This window comes from Chiloscyllium plagiosum, chromosome 19 (assembly GCF_004010195.1).
Source record: "Chiloscyllium plagiosum isolate BGI_BamShark_2017 chromosome 19, ASM401019v2, whole genome shotgun sequence".
NCBI lineage: Eukaryota > Metazoa > Chordata > Chondrichthyes > Orectolobiformes > Hemiscylliidae > Chiloscyllium > Chiloscyllium plagiosum.
The window spans coordinates 31,705,644-31,711,643 of NC_057728.1; positions in this window are offsets into that span (position 1 = coordinate 31,705,644).

The following is a 6,000-nucleotide window of genomic DNA, read 5'->3' on the forward strand; positions in this document are numbered from 1 at the left end:
TACAAGCCGATGTCGTCATCCTAGGAAAAAGACTCATTGTTAACCCTATCTAATCCTCTGAACATTTTGTATGTCTCTATTAAATCCCCTCTTAGCCTTCTCTCCAATGAGAACAGACCCAAGTCCCTCAGCTGTTCCTGATAAGACCTTGCGTCCAGACCAGGCAACATCCTGCTAAATCTCCTCTGCACCTTTTCCATTGCTTCCACATCCTTCCTATAATGGGGCAACCAGAACTGTGCACAATATTCCAAGTGAGGCCGCACAAGCATTTTGTACAGTTGCAGCATGACATCATGGCTCCGGAACTCAATCCCTCTACCAGTAAAACTTAACACACCATATGCCTTCTTAACAGCACTATCAACCTGGGTGGTAACTTTCATGGATCTATGTATATGGACACCAAGATCCCTCTGTATATCCACACTGCCAAGAATCTTTCCATTGACTCAGTACAGAGGAACCTCAATTATCCGAATATCAGTTATTTGAATATCGGATTATCCGAAGGAGATCTTGAGGTCCCGATAGAAACAGTACATCAAAGATGTGTTTCCAACACTGAACACATCTTTTGTTTACAGTGATTAAAAGTGAACTCTGTTTACTGAAATGCTACCAAGAATAGTCCTGGACTGATGGGAGCCCAGGCACCGTCTCCAAATGACTGACCTCCCACCCTCTCTCTCTCCCCACACCCTTACCTTGGAGTTCTACACAGGGGTGTACCCTAAACCCCCTCCCACCCCTTCCCCAGATAATCTCTCCAACATTGTCTGGTACAAGGCAAAGGTGGAACCTTAGAAAAAATTGCAGTAAAAAGTTGTGTGTATGTGTGTGCGCATGTGCTATTTGGAGATTCACCCCCAAAAGGCAGCAGCAGCAGTCTTGTTGGTGTCCAGGATGGCTGCCCCGGGGAGGGGGTGGGGGGGTGATGTTGGATGGGTTTGGGAGGCAGTGTGGGGGGCGGTGTTGGATGGGTTTTAGGATTGGGCAGGGGCGCGGGAGCTTGCGTGGGTGTGCTGCTGCTCGTCTCCTGAAAGGGGAGCAGGCGTAACAGAAAACTCCGAGCCTCAAAGGAAAGACATTGAATTAATTAAACAAATAATCAATTATCTGAACGAAATAGTGCCTGCCCATCTCATTTGGAAAATCGAGGTTCCTCTGTATTCTGCCTTCCTGTTGTTCTTCCCAAAGTGAATCACCTCACATTTACCTGCAATGAACTGCATTTGCCACTTCTCAGCCCGATTCTGCAGTTTATCCAAGTCCCCCTTCAACCTGCAACATACTTCCACACTGTCCACCACTCCACCGACTTAAGTTTCACCTGCAAACTTACTAACTCATACACCTCTGACTGCGTCCAAGTCATTTATAAAAGTGACAAATAGCAGTGGTCACAAAATAGATCCTTGAGGCACACCACTAGTAACCAGACTCCAGGCTGAACATTTTCCATCAACCACCACTCGCTGCCTTCTTACAGTAAGCCAGTTTCTAATCCAAACTGCTTAAATCACCCTCAATCCCATGCCTCCACATTTTCTCCAAAAGTTTATCCTGTGGAACCTTATCAAAGACTTTACTGAAGTCCATGTACACCACACCAACTGCCCTACCCTCATCCACATACTTGGTCACCTTCTCAAAAACCTTAATGAGGTTTGTGAGACACGACCTGCCCTTGATGAAACCATGTTGACTATCTCCAATCAAATTGTTGCTTGCTAGATGATTATAAATCCTATCTCTTATAATTCTTCCCAAAACTTTTCCTCCAACAGCCATAAGGCACACTGGTCTATAATTACCTGGGTCATCTCTACTGCCCTTCTTGAACAAGGGCACAACATTTGCAATCCTCCAGTCCTCTGGTACTGTACCTGTAGACATTGACAGTTCAAAGATCAAGGCCAAAGGCTCCACCATCTCCTCCTTAGCTTCCCAGAGAATCCTCGGATAAACCGCATCCGGCCTAGGGGACTTATCTACTTTCACACCTTCTCAATCCTTTCTAGTCTAATAGCCTGTATCTCAGTCTTCTCCTCTACAATACTTTCCTTTTCCTGAATGAAAACAGATGAGAAATATTCGGTTAGCACCTCCCCAATCTCCATAGGGGCCACACACAACTTCCCACTTCCATCTTTGACTGGCCCTATTCCTCCCCAAGTCATCCTTTCATTCCTCATATACCTATAGAAAGCTTTAGGGTTCTCCTTTATTCTACCTGCTAAAGACTGCACATGTCTCCTCCCTGCTCTTCTTAACTCTCTCTTTAAATCCTTCCTAACTACTCTGTAATTCTCCATTGCCTTATCTGAACCAACTCGTCTCAACGTCACATAAGCTTTCCTCTTCCACTTAACAAGAGATACAATTTCTTTAGTAAACCACAGTTCCTTTACCTTATCACTTCCTCCTTGCCTGACATGGACATACCTATCAAGGACATGCAATATCTGTTCCTTAAACCAGCTCCACATTTCGATTGTCTCCATTCCTGCATATTGCTACCCCATTTTATGCCTCCTAAGTCTTGCCTAATCACATTATAATTGCCCTTCCCCCATCTATAGTTATTGCCCTGTGACATGTACCTATCCCTTTCCATTGCTAAACTAAACATAACCGAATTATAGTAACTCTCTCCAAAGTGCTCACCTACCACTAAATCAAACACCTGGCCTGGTTCATTACCAAGTACCAGATCCAGTGTGGCCTCCCCTCTTGTCGGCCCTTCGACATACTGTGTCAGGAAACCCTCCTGTACACATCGGACAAAATCTGATCCATTCGATGTACTAGATTTATAGCATTTCCAGTCAATTTTGGGAAGTTAAAAGAACCCATAATGATACCCTGTTCCTTTCACTCTTACCCAGAATCGTTTTGCCAATCCTCTCCACATCCCTGGAACTTTGCTCCCAGTAGTGTGACTTCTCCTCTCCTGTTTCTAACCTCAGCCTATGTCACCTCAGTAAATGAGTTCTCATCAAAAGTTCTTTCAGCCACTGTTATACTGTCCTTGACTAACAAAGCAACACCTCCCCCTCTTTTTCCACCTTCCCTGATCTTAAGAAAGATCTAAACTCTGGAACCTGCAACAACCATCCCTGACCCTGCTCTATCCATGTCTCAGAAATGGCCACAACATCGAAGTCCCAGGTACCTATCCATGCTGCAAGCTCACCACCTTATTCCAGATACTCCTGGTGTTGAAGTAGACACACTTCAAACCAGCTTGCTGTCTGCCAGCACACTCCTGTGGCCGTGAAATCCTGTCCATGTCCACCCTACTCAGATCCTCCTATGTACTAGAACTATACCACATGTTCCCACCCACCTGCTGAGCTAGTTTAAACCCACCTGGAAAGCACGATCAAATTTCCCACCCAGGATATTGGTATCCCTCTGGCTGAAGTGAATAATATGCTGTTTGTAGAGGTCCCACCTTCCCCAGAAGGTGCCCAATAAAAACTAACAATTACCAAAATGCTTGAAATCCCTACATTCTTTCTATTCTAGTCTTCTGCATATGTTTGATTTTCATCATTTCATCATTAAACCCTAAGTGGCATGGTGGCTCGGTGGTTAGTACTGCTGTCTCATAGTGCCAGGGAACTGGGTTTGATTCCACCCTTGGTCAACTGTCTGTCTGTTTATACGTTCTCCCATGGTCTGTGTGAGTTTTCTCCCACAGTACAAAGGTGTGCAGGTTAGGTGGATTGCTAATGCTAAATTGCCCATAGTGTCCAGGGATGGGCAGGCTAGGACGATCAGTCCTGTGAAATGAAGAGTTGGAGGGATAAGTCTGGATGGGATGCTATTTGGAGGGTTGGCGTGGACTCAATGGGCCAAATGGCCTGCTTCTACACTGTAGTGATTCTATTTGGACATCTAAATCTCTTTGTCACTTGGCCTTTCTGTCCTTAAGGTGCTCCTTAGAAATCTTTGACCAATTTTTTATTTATCAATATCTCGATGTCATGTGAAGTGTCACAGGGCAGTTTTATAGATCACAGAGTCACAGAGATATACAGCATGGAAACAGACCCTTCGGTCCAACTCGTCCATGCCAACCAGATATCCTAAATTAATCCAGTCCCATTTACTAGCACTTGGCTCATATCCCTCTAAACCTTTTCATTCATATACTCATCCAGATGCCTTTTAAATGTTAAAAATCACACATCAGGTTATAGTCCAACAGTTCAATCTTCAAAAATATACTGTGTTACTCTATTCTGAAAATGTACTAGCACAAGATGGCTGCCAAGTGGTCAGGCAGACTTTTTGACTTCAACACAAGCCATCTAAAACTTTCAGCAATTTTCCAAATGAGTCATTCTTGGGTAGGGGCAGCCCCTTCAATAGTCGTGCCAAGACTGTGCCTTTCACATCTGCTGTTGTTTGAAGCTTTCTCAAATCAGCTTCTAAACTGTCTCCAATTTGGCAACCGATCTAAAGAGAACCAATAATATCAGTTATTCACATGCTGTGTGAAAGATCACCACCTATTTCCTATTGTGCAGTGCTGCTTTTCGACTTCCTAACCATTCGGGTTAGATATTAATATTATTGGTCATGTGAATGAAGGCTGTTGACAATAAAGGGTTTTGATTCAAAAATGCCAGTCAAGACCTGAGCAAAATGCAGACAACACTTCTTAAAAATGCTTATCTTTTAAGAATCCATGTGCTGTAAAGTTTTAAAAATCTCTCAGCATTGTTTCCAAGTCCAAGTTTGCCTGTAAAGGAACTAGACTTCCTGATACAAAAGCTAGAAGCATCTAATTTCATGATCTGCTGAACATTCATCTTTTCAGAGAATCCCACAATAATACTGCTATCTGGTTCCAGCTATCTGAATTTATCTAAACTACAAGTCAGGATTGCAAAAGACTTCCTTCTTCATCAAGCCTCTCAAGCATGTCTTGTAAGCCAGACACCTGAATGATAATCTTATTTTACAGAACTTATAACTGATCTTTGTCACTATCTGTATTGCTTTCTCAAAAAGTGTAAATGTGTGTGAGTGCTGAGCAGTCATAACATTTAGATTTGGGGTGAATATATGAATAACTATATTGTATTTTCAAACCAATAAAGGTTTTCTGCTAGTTCTTTCAATCGATTACAGGCCAACAAGAGCTTACCTACCTTTCCAAAAAAAGCAAAGCACTGACTACAGACATTAAGGTAGAGGAATTGAGGACTTCCTGTCTGTAACTAAATGTGTAAAATAACACAAGCGGAGCAGTGACAGTTGTTTAATCCGTTGGTGCAGTACAATAAAGCTGAACAAGATTGAAGTAGAGAGTCCTGAGGCTGTCAGACAATGATAATAAATTTCTGAAACTATTTCCATTCCTGAAAACTAACATTGGTAGGTGTAGCCCATTCAGATTGAGTTGAGAAGTTTCTGCAGATATGTTCCATTTGTGCTGAAGGCCATGCCTGTGGAACTGTAATTGGTTGGGTGTTATTGTTGACTGGAGAGCTGACTAGTTCCAGAAATGCAACGGCTGAAGTTCCCTATGAGGAAGACAGAGTTTGAAGGACTTCTGTTTTAAGTGGTGAAATCATGCGGATTCATTCTCTTGCAAAATAACCGGAATTTGAAATCTTGTTTACTTTGAAAAGAAAACTGGTCTCTGTCTCTGCAGAGGTTGTAACAATCATGCCTTCCATTTTATAGCTCATGAAGTCCTTTTAGAAGTGCAATCACAATTATGTTGTAATTGCAATGTGTATAATTGACCAATATGATAAAAACGTTGTTCATGATTATACAGAAGAAGCATGCGGACTTACTTTAACTGTGGCTAAGGAACATTGAAATGATATTCACAGCGATTCTGAACATTCCTGGCATTCATCGCATTTCCAACAATTGTTAACGAGGTGAAAAACAATGAGAACTCTTATTGTTGGTGTTGGCATTCAGCCTTTAATATGAGCATATTGCTACATATATAACATTTAAACAGTG